The 14,492-nt window shown below is 41.3% G+C and overlaps 1 protein-coding gene across 3 annotated transcripts in view; it reads left to right on the forward strand.

The window, feature by feature from the left end:
• GLI1 (GLI family zinc finger 1) overlaps window positions 1-14,492 on the forward strand; it is a 112,032-nt gene that overhangs the window by 57,248 nt on the left and 40,292 nt on the right. Inside the window, exon 1 of one of the 3 annotated variants that reach the window (XM_083169375.1) lies at window positions 7,522-7,695. The exons of the other annotated variants lie outside the window; for them this stretch is intronic. The gene's annotated coding sequence lies outside the window, so the exon portion shown is untranslated. Of the gene's footprint in view, window positions 1-7,521; window positions 7,696-14,492 lie in introns of those variants that run through there. 3 annotated transcript variants of the gene reach the window in all.

A 14,492-nucleotide genomic window follows, 5' to 3' on the forward strand; every position in this document is an offset into this window, starting at 1 on the left:
TTTAGACTTTTTGTGCTTGGCGCTAATACAGTTTGTACATGATTGCAAAACTCCTTCATTGGACCTATGTATTGATTTGTGGAGTGCACCAGATCCATTGCCTTTGGATCAGCGGAATGCCAGCAGAATTGTGGATTAGATATATATATGTGTGTGTGTGATAATTGTAACAATTGAGCAACACCGGGGACCAAGCCGCATTAACACAGAATGTCTCTCGCTAACAGTTTCATCCGTCGTCCTCCATGTATAGATGACATTGGCCTTCGCTAACGACCTGTGGGAGTGCACATCAGTAATGATATTGTGTGTACACACTATATGTAAGCACATTAATGTCATTCATTATTGCGCATATCGTTAATTAAAGGATCTACTGTGTATGTACCTTATTCAGGGCCGGCGCTACCCACTCAGCAGCTCCTGCAAAGCAGGGAGGCGCAATGCTGAAAAGGCGCTGTCTCCCTCCCTGCTCTGCTAAAGCTTCCTCAGCCCTCACTGTCACTGCCTCCTGCACTCCTGCACACCGCCTGCAGTGCCTGTCTGACAGCGGGCGGCAGTATGGAGAAGCTGAGCAGCTCCCTGCATACACACTGTCCTCCTCCTGCCACCTGCCCCCTCTTCCTCACGGACACTTGCGCTGAGGCATGTAGCGCTGTCTGTGAATGCCTGGATGACGTGTCATGTCCGGATCCGCCCCCTACCCATTGCTCCCTGCGCCTGTCAGCTGTCAATCAAATGATGAACAGGCAGCAGCACCGCCTCCCCTTCCTTCCCTCTTCTCAGTGTGCTGTGCCAGTGCCACTGCAAGTCCTCAACACTCCGCCACCTCTATCTCCTCCCCTCTTGCATGCCGTGCGATGCGATCTAGCCCATAACATATGCGATTCTCTTAGCGTGTATGGGCATCTTTAGTGCCTGCAACATTTTGTGGACACAGCACTGAGATGGTGTATGCATACGTGTACATGCACCCAAGATCCTCCATAGGATCGCATGTTGCATACACTCCCACAATCGGGCTGCAGCTTGTTGCAATGGCAATGTAAAAGGGAGCAAAATGTATGGTTTGCAGGAGGGTGCCGGACACCCTAGCACCGGCCCTGACCTTATTAGTGCATAGCATGATGATTTGTGATGTTTGTCATGGTGGTGGAGTTGGCATTGCTGCTGTAATAATCAGCTGACCCAGCTAAAGCAAAGCCCTTTATTTACCACTGATACAGTGACAAATTCTATTCAATAGTGTTCCTGAGCACATGACCATAGGATACGCATACACACTGAAAGAGCTGTAGAGATCCTGCTTCGTGCTCCGATTGCTCTTTCCATAGGAAATAGCATGCTAATACCATCTGAAAATGGCATTAACAATCAGAGGCAAGCTCCCAAAACTTCTATTTTTAGAGCTAGTTTAATAGCAGACTCGCAAAGCCCCCATACGGAGTCAGCACAGATGGTGTAATGGTTATCATTATTGCCCCACAGAACTGAGGTCTTGGGTTTAATCCCCCCACCCCCCCTCAACACTGTGTGGAGTTTGTATATTCACTGTGTGTTCTTGTGGGTTTCCGCCAAGTACTCCTGTTTCCTCCCAAATGCCAAATATATACTGGCTCCTGAAAAATAATTGCATTTATTTATTAAGTTTCTTATATAACGCAGCAAATTCCATTGCACTTTAGCTAGTATGTATGTATATGTGTATGTGGATACAAGGGAATATGGATTATAAAATTCAATAAAGCATGGACTGACAATGGTATATAAATTATGCAGAAGACCTCTCACGTGCAGGGCCCTCTTTCTTCCCTCACTTAAGCATACCTCCCGATTTTCACGGGACCGTCACGGGTTTTTGGGCCAGTCCCCCCTTCCGCCAGGGGCCTACAGTGACCCGCAGCGGGGGGGGGGGGGGGGTGGAGTTGGGTGTCCCCCTAGCATGAAGGAGTAGACACTGAGGGTGAAAAGGGGGCGTGGCCAGGTGATGGCATAATTTTCCTATGGCATACCCACATTTGCATATGCCATATGGGAGGTATGCTTAAATTATCTTCAATGGCACCAAATCCTGCAATTTTCTGCCACGTTGATACTTATCCCAGTGTCCTCTGCTGATTCAGCTATGGTTATGTACCCTGAACTTGCTCTCTATTGTAATCAGCTGTAAGTCTCTGTTTCCTTATTAGTTTATGAACTCTGTAATTTGGCACTCCGGGCAGTGGAGTAACAATAGCCCCGCAGACCCCGCGGTCGCGGGCAGGTGCTGTGTAAGTGCAAGCGCTGGGGGTCTGCGGGGCTATTGTAATGCCGCTGTGCTGCAGCCGGGACCTGCAGATTTATCTGTCTGCGCAGCGGTCCCGGCTCCCCTCCTGCCCTGGCTTCTGCTGAAATGAAAATGGACCATCATAAAATGCCCGCCCCCATACAGCAGACAGTTCTCTGAAACTGTCTGCTGTATCGGGGTGGACATTTTGTGATGGTCTGTTTTTATACCAGCAGAAGCCAGGGCAGGAGGGGAGCCGGGACCGCAGACAAAATCTGCGGGTCCGGGCCACAGCACAGCGGAGGGTAAGGCACGGGGACATGGGGGGGGGGGGGTTGTTATCTTTACTGGGGGGGGCACTGCCAAAATTCTCAGCGAGGGGGTGCGATTTTTATAGTTATGCCACTGGCTGCGGGTCCCTTGTGACACCATAAATAAAGGATAATAATAATAACTATAGAAATCAGCTGCGCTATATAAGAAACTGTAAATAAATAAATAATAATAATAATAATATGTAAAATGTGTTATGCAAATGCACAAAATTTTGGAGTCCGGTAATTACAAAACGAGGGAGATACAGTATGGGTGTTCTGTGTAAACATAGAACATAGGAGGAGACACAAGAGAAAGTTCCTTTATATTTAGGAAATAATAAAATAATACAATGTATGCAATACACTGGCTGAAATAACATCAGTCTGCAGTCTGTAACTCATGTAACGTGTTAATCCGCTGATGATAAGTGACAATATACAATATAACACAACTCCGATTCCAAAACCTCACTTTTAACCTTCAGCTCCGCTCTTTATATGTCTTTTAGTGGTTCAGCAGTTAATGTGTTAAGTGTCTCTACTCCACTATTCTAAATCTATTCTATTATATGCAACTTTATTTTCCTACTTGCCCTAACCTTTTCCCCTCGCTACAAAGCTGCCCCTTTCTCTTGTAGTCCTATTCCTCATTCACACAGCAGAATCACAATGGTACCAGACATGCTCTGAAAAGGAGATATCACGCCTAAAAATACCCTAAAAAAAAACGCTTTTATTTTGATCCTTTTCTCTCTCTCTCCTCTCTCCAGAGTGTGGCCCTTTTCCTCTCCCCCTCTCACTCTCCCACTATGTTTTATATTTCTTTTACGCTTTCTTTTTCCAGGCTTGCGGCAGGGGTGGGGTGGGGGGGAGGGAGGGCAGCCAGTGAATCATTGAGGTCTTGCAATGCCACACACAGACTTTCTCCCTTCCCCCCTTCACAGATTTTTCCAATTTGCCTTTACATGCAGCTGCAGCTAGCTGTGTGCTTGGAGATTAATTGGAGACAAATGTAATGAGATGGAGGTCGCCTTCCCAAAAACTAATGTGCGTCTTTTTAAAAACAATGCAGTTTTTTTACTCCAGGTTCGATTTACCCAGTCGTTCTGTGCCAATCGATTTATAGAAATCTGGGGGAATACTTTAGGTCATACGCTATTCTGTACTGTACTTATCCCAGTGTACAGCAGGTAAAAAAAGGCTAAACAGTCCCACTGAAGCCAAGGTCTGTGCTCTTTTATCAAGAGGTTATCTGTGTACACACAGAAATGTCCACATAATAAGGTATGGTGATAAAGCTAGCTAATATAATAATGTATGGTGATAAAGCAAGGTAATATAATGAAGGTTTAACTCAATGGGATTAGGTAAAGGATTGACGAGTATATCCACTTTATATACCACAATGTTAGCTGTAACTTAGTATACCATCAGTACTTCAATGCAGAGCTTTTTACTTAAGGTTTGAAAAAATGTTCTTGTCAGCTAAAGAAAATGTTCTTTTCAGGTAAAATAAGATAAATAAAAAAAAAGTTAAATGTCAAAAAAGTCAAAAACACTTAAATTCAGAAATTACTTTTTTTTCTCCTGTGGGCACCCCAGCTATATGCCATCATGAGATGGTGTAAGCAATCGCAGGACAGCTGTGGTACTTGTACTGCAGCTGTCCATGATAAATTGGCTAAAATGATGAAAGGCACCACAGAATGCCCCTGATGAAGGCCAGCACTTCTAATAGTTGGCTATGGCCTTCACCTTCATGTATGGCTTCAATAAATAGGCAAAAGCTCTAACTTCTGAGGAACACCCCATTGTCACAGGATACAGAGCGCAGACGGTAAATTGTCCCCTTCTTAACATAGCTCTGTAATTTGCTAAGTAAATTTAGAATGGGCCAGCTGAATGATACTCAGATACCTGAAGATACTGTATGAGGTCGGAGCGCAAAACAAAAAGTCCTGCCAGTTACAGCTTATACTTGTGCAGTAGCCTAGATGACTGGAGATGGTCTTCAACACTTGCTAAAAAAAAGTTAATAGAAAAAAATGTGGACATGTAAAACAAAGAAATAATTAGAAATTAACTTTTAATTGCTTTTAGAAAAATCCTGTCTTTACATCAATAAATAAATAAATAAAGCACTTTTTTTGCTGTATGAGAAGGCTACCAACACCCTGAGATGGCGAATGTAATAACATAATTATGGTAGTAAAATTTGTTGTACTTAACGAAGTATTACATACAACTTTTTACATGTGTCCTATTCTCTCTGTGCTTGACACTTCACATCTCATTTCATGTCCCTCATTTCATTTCATGTCCATGGCCCTAATTGTGCAGAGTTTGTATATTCTCCCCGTACTTGCATGGGTTTCCTCCGGGTAATCCGGTTTCCTCCCACAATCCAAAAATACACTGGAAGGTCAATTGGCTCCAAACAAAAATGAACCCTAGAATGTCTGTGTGTGTGTGTGTGTACATGTGATAGGGAATATAGATTGTAAGCTCCACTGGGGCAGGGACTGATGTGAGTGTTCAAATATTCACTGTAAAGTGCTGCAGGATATGTGTGCGCTATATAAGAAACTGTTAATAAATAAATTAATTTAAATGCATCTGACTTTTGTGATTAAACTCCTAAGCTGGGTACCATCTGGTCAGGTGGATCAGACCGCCATGACCGCCATACGCTAAGTTTGTATGTGCAACCTTGCTAGGTTTCATGTGCTGCACTAGCGACACTGTGCATGTTACTGAAGGACTGAACATGAACATTTCATGAACATTGCTCCAGTGTTTATGGCCAGTCTGGACGACACGGGTTCAGAAGGTATCCACATCGCCCCAGTGCATACCCAGCGTAAGATAAAACCCAGTACTAGGTTATTGGTATGCAACAAGATGCACATTTGTGATTACACCCCATCTATCTGCCCCACCTCTTGTCAGACTGAGACTGTAAGCTCTCTGAAGCAAGGACCTCTTCCCTCATGTTCTTTCCCCTTCTTTTTTAAACCATCTTTGATGACCCCAAATCCTGTGATTTTCTGCTATGCTGATACCTATTTCAGCGTCATCAGCTGATGCAGTGTTTATGTATGCTATACTTGTCCTATAGTGTATTAGTTGAATAAAGGTGGCCATACGCTGCTGCAATTGAGCCACAATGACACAACATATGCCTGTGTATACTAAATACACTACCCCTTGGTGTATTGGCTTTTGGGTTATACCTGCCAACTTTGAAATATTTTCCTCTGGAAGAATACCTATAATTGATCACTCAGTGTAAAGGGCGCGTCTCATCACTCCGCACTGCATCATGTTCCAAATCACACTTCTGTGACAGTATCCCATCATCCCCTGTTCTACCCATTCCACTGGGGAGTGGGTTATACATAGGGGTAAAGCTGCACTTCTGAGAGTCTGTGAGAATATCCAAAAATAGCCATTAGCGATATAAAGAATTATTGAGCTGCAATACAAAAAACACAAGAACAATTCAATGTTAGCAAAGGATATGCCAATAACTTGTTCTTAATACAGGATTGGTATTCATTGAATCATGTGTTTGGGACAGAGGAGAAGACCCAGATTAATAACACAACTGAACCGTGCCAGGCAAATGTAATGGTAAAGACAAAGGTTGTTAGCGAGAAGCTGTGTCATGATCATGGAATATGATATCGAAGCCTCAGCAATGAAAACTAATATTCAGAATAAGAAGAGCCTCACTGGCTAGTAAAAAATATGCACCACTGTGTTTGTCCACAGTGTAACCTTTAAGAAAGGTCAACAATGGGATGGAGGCAATTTATTAGAAAATGTAATTCATTTTATAAAATGTAAAAGACACGCATACGACACATGTACACTGCAGTGAATTGAAAAGTAAAGTGTGGTAGCCCAGCATCTGCTGTGCGCTCAGTGCTTAGTGCATTCATCTTCCATCATGCGTTCACTGCATGAACTAATGGGTGTGGTATAGGGTTCCGACAGTCAGGATCCCGACAGTCATCAGCCCGACGTTGGGATCCCGACTGCCTGGACTCAGACAGCATGGCGAGCGCTATAAAGCCCCTTGCGGGCACGGTGGCTCGCTGCGCTCGCCACCTATTCTATTCTCCCTCTGTGGGGATCGTGGACCCCCACAAGGGAAAATAGGTGGTGGCCGTAGGGCACCTGTCTGTCGGTGTTTTGACAGTCGGGATCCCGACGTCGGGTAAATGACTGTTGGGATCCCGACTGTTGGGACAGTGTCCGGCACCCAAACTTATACCTGTATGAATCAAGTTTGCCTATCTCCATTTCCTGTAGCTTCCTTACGGTATATGTGCACATAAAGCATTCAAGTCTTTTTTTGAAAACTTTTTTTAGAACTGTTCATTCATGCTTTATTCCTGAGCATTATGGAACATCTATGGGGATTCCAAGCTGTAAACATTCCTATTCTCTTCTTCTCTTCTCTTCTTGTGGATAGAATTGGGCAGCAACTGGATTATTCAGGCAGTTTTTGGCTTATGTACATGTAATGCAGGGAACAGTTTTTTGGGGCAACAAAGCATGTAAAGTAATCACAGACTTATTACTGGATCGATAATTGCAAAGTGTATGCTCACGCACGTTGATCAGACATAGAGGACCAGATTCTCTAAGCTTCAAAAGTGATAAAATAGAGAGTGATAAAAAGCCAGCCAATCAGCTCCTGCCTGACATTTTTTAAAAACAGTCTGTGACATGGCAGGTAGGAGCTGATTGGCTGGCTGTTTATCACTCTCCATTTTATCACTTTTGAAGCTTAGAGAATCTGGCCCTTAGTAATTAAAATTTTCCAATATGCCCAACTGACCTGATCATTGGCCAGACTCATCTAGCAGCGTATAGACTACAGTGGGTGTCTGCCCAATATTTCCATTTCCATCATTTCTTCACAGGGGAAAAAAATGGGGAAATGTCTCCTCACCAGAGAAGGAAAGCAGATATCATGTGGCCATACACTGTGAAATATCTCATTGTGTATGGCCACGATATCTTGTTCAGATGTCAGAAAAAGTGAATGTTGGCGGATAAAGCTTCATCAATCACCAGTGAAGCAGGGAGGAGACCAAACAGGTAAGGAGCCACTACTTACAAGTACCTCTGTAAAGCATAGCTTGAGACAGTCAGCAATAGATTTTACTGGCTAGACAGGTAGAAGTCCTATGTTTCTCACAAAAAAAAGGCCCATTTTCGCTTGATTTAGTGTTCTTCACTCACTGTTAAATAGACCCTTAGCGATTCTTCATAGCCCAGATTGTTGAATACTTATGAAGGCACTGCATTTGCTGTACATATTGGAGGTCATCTACTGTATAAGCTAAACCAGAAATAGCCTTGGTTTTCCATTGATGGTCTGTCCTGTGCACTCAAAGGTGATTGTCTGCCCACTTGTTCTAGGGAGACAGACAATTGTGCTATGGTGAGCTGAGAGGTGTATTTTACAATCGTAATAGTATAGTATATGTATAGTTTGTGATTAAGAGCTGCTTAGTACCAGACTTATATTGAATATAACTACTAGATTAGCTCCTACTTTCTTACAGTACTTGAAAAATAATTTTAAGGAAATTGTGCAAAAAACCCCCCACCTAGGAATAGCTCCAAAATTCAAAAGTATTAATAGTGGAGTGGTGACATGACATTGGAGAAGCTGGGCACATCTCCAGTGGATGTGGCCAGAAGTGGATGGGGCAAACTAAATGTGCCAAGTGGTTCTTATCTCCATCAAATTCTGTCTCTAGCCATATCCAATATTTAACTACAGATTCACCGACTAGATCCACCAATTAGCAGCCAGCATTGATCTGCAAGCCGTTGGGGATTCAAGAAAATTATTCTTAAAAAAGTCCAGTTGGGATTGTGGAATCAAACATTTTTAAACAGGTTTAATATTCCTGATTTGCTGACCTGGCTGTTGGGGATCGGGATATTGCCCCTTTATATTCAATATATGGAGGTAAGTAGTCCTCCAAATCCAGTCTGTCTCACCAAAAGTGGGACAGTTGGGAAGTAAGACATCTTTCTGCCATCTTTCACCAGTTACTCTGTCCTCTGAGTTTTAATATATATATACTTTTAATTTTTTTTTGCAACCTGCCTCAACTCATTTGCCACTCCCTTGCCATTGTAAGTCTCTTGACCTTTATTTCTCTTTAAAGAGAAACAAATTTTTCAGAATTATTTATATACTGTATAATATTGTATTATTGTTAATTTTAATGCAGACTTTACTTAAGACTTTCAAAGGATTCATTTAGATGATTAAATTCTTAATGAATTAAAATGTGATTAATTAAATTATTATTATTATTATTGTTGTTGTTGTTATAAGGCATATTCTGTAACACTGTAGAAGTTTTTAATGTGCTTTTTTAAACCTGAATTTTTAAATTTGAGATATTTATAATTCAAATTCTGTGTTTTATGATTTAAACAAGCTAACCTTCCTATATTCCTTTCCCTTTTTTCCACTGTCCCCTTCACGTGTCTTTTAGCTATCAGAATATTATTTTGGTTCCTTAAAGATGTAGTCAATACCACAGTTACTGTATAAAGATAGAGCAATAATACATATGTATCAACTTGATTTGTTTGTAAATACTGAATATGAATTGCTATGTGTTTTTGTCTGACAATGATCCCTAATGAGCAGTAATTAGTCTGTAGAACTGAAAGTCAATAGCTATTGTGCAAAGAAAATCAGACCGTTAAAAGTATTTTTGTGAATGCAGTAGATGATAACAATCAATGCTCGTTGTCACTCAACATTTTAGTTTTTGAATGAATGCTTTGAAAGCTTCATAATATATTTTTTACAAGAAAAATAAAACAGATTTTGTAACCAGTACTAGAGATAATATTATATATTAGCCTGGTCTAGCGGGTACAGTTGTCATTATAGTTCAGGAAAGTAAACTTATAGCAGGTCGATGAAGAGTGCGCAGCCTGCCATGACAAGAGAAAAATCATTTATATTCTTAATGAGCCATTTCTATGGGTGTGGTATGGGGCTCTGACCTGCGGGATTCCGACGGTCAGCAGACCGACATTGGAATCCCGACTGCCGGTATTCAGACAGCGGGGCATGTGTAACGAAGCCCATTGTGGGCTCGCTGCTCTTGCCTTGGGTTGCCGGACGGGGTCCCGACAGTCGGGATCCCGACAGCCATTATCCGACGTCGGGATCCTGACTGTCAAAACACAGACAGCCGGGTTCCCGACAGAGAAAAGAATAGGTGCCCGCAGTGTGGCGAGTGCAGCGAGCCCGCAAGGGGCTTAGTTGCGCTCACCATGCTGTCTGGGTCCAGCTTGTCAGGATCCTGACGTCGGGATAATGACTGTCGGGATCCCGACTGTCGGACCCCTGTACCACAGCCCTTTCCATGCTGTGGGCTCGATGGCTAGCTGTGCTCACCACTTCTTCTATGGGGGCCTCTGTAAGTCGGAATCCTGACTGTCAGGCTATTAACAGTTGATATTCCGATGCCAGTATACAGACTGTCGAAATCCTGCATGTTCTATATGGCAATATTGTAGTAATATCTGTAGACATAGTTCTATACAGATTTTGTGGCACATGACTAAAAGTTTCTCCAAAATACTTTTATAATTGGTGTGTAAAAGTTATATTATTTCACGCTTTTTCATTTTTATATTTGACTCATGTATATAAAGTCATCAATACACTATACAAACAGATACCCGCGCGATGGGGTGTTTGATACCATATTTTTCTTTAAATTGTATATCTTATTCCCATTGCAAGTACACCACTCAAAGGGCAGCACGGATGGTGTAATGGTTAGCATTGCTGCCTCACAGCGCTGAGGTCATGGGTGCGTTCCCCACTATGGCCCTAACTGTGTGGAGTTTGTATATTCTCCCCGTGCTTGCGTGGGTTTACTCCGGGTACTCCGGTTTCCTCCCACAATCCAAAAATATACTGGTAGGTTAATTGGCTTCCAACAAAAATTAACCCTAGAATGTCTGTGTGTGTTTGTACATGTGGTAGGGAATATAGATCCACTGGGGCAGGGACTGATGTGAATGTTCAAATATTCTCTGTAACGCGCTGTGTAATATGTATGCGCTATATATATATATATATATATATATATATATATATATATATATATATATATATATGAAACTGTTAATAAATAAATAATTCAATAAAATAAATAAATAATTAGAGCTGCTGGGCTGTGACTTTTAACTGCACACAAATTATTTTGAAATATGTACAAGTCGCAAATGAAGCGCAGTGGAACTTGGTGTGTGAAAGATCCGCAGATGTATCGCAACACTTCCCATAGTATACAGATTCAGACCCAATGATTAGCATACTAGTCCGATGGTGATGACAATGCATATAGGCAGAACGGATCATGTTTCAGTCCCCTAAGCCCCAGCAGCATTGACAGGCTGGGGGCGTTTTGGGGCGGGGTGGCAGCAGCGACCGGGTCTGTGCCTCCTTTTTTTATGACAACTGAAGTCAATGTCTGCATCTGGATATACAGATTTACTGGCGGCACCTGCAGACCTGAGATGTAAGCATAATATATACTGTCTTTATTGGCAACATTACTAAAGGAATGTAATGGTGGTTGCCAGGGGTGTGGCGGGGTTAGGATTGGGATATTTACTTCTAGTTACTGAATTATTAACTAATTATCAAGAAACCCTCAATTCCTCATTATAAATCAGTTTTCTTGCCAAAAAAGCTTGTTAAGAATAAGATAAGTGTTTTATAGTTACCAAATTAATCTCCCAGTACATGTCAAAAGATGTGCAGGACTATTTGTAAAAAAATAAAACAAAAACCAAGAAAAAAGCAATGACAATGATATTCAATGAAATATAGCATTGGAAAACATCCATCAAAAAAATATAGCTGAGGCCTCAAATTGATATCTAATTGAATTTACATTTATGTACTTTCTTTCTAAATGCTCTCTCCAGGAAGGGATGTATAGATGGGTAGAGTAGGGGTCCAGGGACATGTGATAAAAAAAATCAGGTCACCATGGTCCCTCATTACAATGCTGCAATTCACTACGATCACTATGATCTAGGTATCACTTTAGATGGTAAACATTAATATTAAAGTTAAAGGAACATTCTTTATTAAGTGTCAAATTAAATATTCAATCTGGTATACTGTATGTATTGTACTGTTATCCTATGCAGTTAACAAGTTTAGATTTTTGCAAAGGGTGCTGTCCATTTAACAGTCTGATATCTGTGATAGGGAATTTTTTACATAAATATTGATATCATCTTCCTTCACCCTTTAGATTTACATTGTGCTTTAATGTGTTAACTTATTAGGGTAAAGGAGGAACAAGGATCATCTGACATAGACCCCATGGGTTTACCCAAGATGATCCTTGATGAACCTCCTTTCTGGTAAGAACACCTTGGGTGAGGGCACCGCCAAGTTGTAAGACCTACTACATAACACTATTGATGTGTTACCTTGTGGCCCTATACCCCACCTCCTTGTAATTACAGAGTGAGTAGGTGTTACTTACATGTGGGACAGAGGTGACAGCAAAATTATCATACTTTTATGCAGATAGCAGTTGCAGATGGTAATGAACTGGCAATTCAATGTGACCATTTCGTTTATGATTTTCTTGTATTTTATTATAAAGATCAGCCTCCAAAATATGACTGCACTATAGATCGGCTCTGTGCTTAACTTCCCCACAGAGTCATATTCCTACAAATGTAAAAAATCTTTATACATTTGTAAATGGGAAATTATTGTGGTGGTTTAAAGACGTGTCATCCCACCATGGACAATGTTGTTTAGTAGATCTACTGAATAATAGCCCAGTTCAGCTGCTGGGCCCAGTAAGTAGAGCTGTCATTGCTTTTGACATCTCTGTTCCTCCTTTGGGTATCACCACTGCTACCTTGGTGACAGAAGCTGCCACAGATCATGGTAAAGAACTGAGTTGTCTCTATTTGTAGCAGCAAGTATGACACTAAAGAAAACACTGGCTATGCACAGCTACTCTAGTCTGACAGATAACCACAAGAACACCCATACAGTGCAAAAGAAAAATTTTCCCCATGAGCCAGGAGAGGATGGACACTCATTTATGATACATTGTGATAGTCAGTTGTGGTTGGAAACAGTTGCCAATTATTGCTTTATTATTGGAAGCTGATAATGTTGCTGTCAATAGGCATCCATACTTTTGCCACCAGCAAATCCACTGCTATTTCTCTAACTTATGTATCTAGTGTACCTCCCACCTCTTAGGGGGGGATGCAATCCCGGATCACTAATGTCGGTCCGTCCCGACATCCGTGATCCTGGACAGTTTGCATTTTTCTTTACAGCAATTCGGCAGGCGGGATTCAATGTCCCGCCTGCCGATCTGCGAAAAGGGGGCATGGCCGTGAGAAAACGCCGTGGATCGTCTAGATCTGGCCGTGAGCTCGACAATCCATGGCCATTCTCACCAGAACGGGGCCGACAGTTTTTAAAGTCGGGCTCGTTCTGCCGAGATGCCTCTAATGCTGTCGGAAAAGACAGCACTGAATAAGCACCCGCCACTATTTCCCCCGTCGGAAATAGCTGCAGGGGATTGCATACCCTTAGAATGTCAATTATTTGGGTATTACCGTCTCTGAACAAGGAATGTATTGTATTTATTTATCATATTCTGTTACTTAATATGCTGATTACCACCTAAATCTGTGTCTTTGAACCCATACCTTTGTATACCATAATAAGTCAATGCTTTATTAATTAAAAATATAGTTTTCTCACTACTTTAAGGAAACACAAGATGTGAGCCTACTGATATTTATAAGTATGCACCAGACTAGACAAATGGGGCTAGTTCCCACCAAAATAGTAGAACAGCAAACATGGGATACTCCTGCTACTGTAGATTGGAAAACAGCCTCAGGCTAGGCAGTCTGGAGTCTGGTTAATGATATTATTATATTATTATATTATTGATGTTTTATATGTAATTCACTTTCCCATTATTGTCATTGCCCATAGTTTTTAAAGAAGTTTCTGTGTTTAGTGGACATACTGAAAACCCCACTGAAATGGATGTTCAAGTATATTTTAATAAGCCAATTTCCAAGTATATTAGACAATGAAAAATATTTAAAAACAATGTAAAATATGATACATTTATTTACATTTGGAAAGATGAAACCCAAAGCATACTTGATGGAAATAAAGCATTATTGTGGAAGATTATATTCTGTTATCAGTGGATAACAGAAGAGATATAACTGCTGCGGAAATACTGTATCCCTCGCATTCTTACATGAAAGCAGTATACTCTCACTTGCACAAAATCTCTTTGGGGAATATTGTGCTGTTTTGGTTAAGTACTTCTGAAATAATTACTAGCCTTCAGTTACTGGCTTGGCTTCTTCCCAAAGCAAACCCAACTTGTGCTATGTCATAACAGTACTGTAGCAGCGGCAAGCCTGCCCAGGGCTGTCTTTACAATATCAGCTTCCAAACCATAACTAGATATACGAACACCCACATCGCATGCAGCAGTATTAGCAAATTATCCCAGCCCTCCCCCTTCACTTTGCATCATCTTCCATTGCTTACTCACTATATTGGAAATGTAAATCCTACTTCACTGTGCATTAGAAATTGCTTTACAGTATGTCTCAGCTTTACAGATCTCATTTTATTTTCATGCCTAAAAATCCATCAATTCCCTTTTCTCTTCAATCCCTTCGCATTACTTCTTCCTTACTTTTGTTTTGTCATTTGTTTTTGATTAATTCTAATGAATGGATATGGGTTTTTCTTTATAATGCCACAAAGTTGAAACTGCCTGACTATGCTGTTAATTCCAGCTTCCCGTGTTTAT

Source organism: Crinia signifera, chromosome 2 (assembly GCF_055691185.1).
Source record: "Crinia signifera chromosome 2, ASM5569118v1, whole genome shotgun sequence".
NCBI classification, from domain to species: Eukaryota; Metazoa; Chordata; class Amphibia; order Anura; family Myobatrachidae; genus Crinia; species Crinia signifera.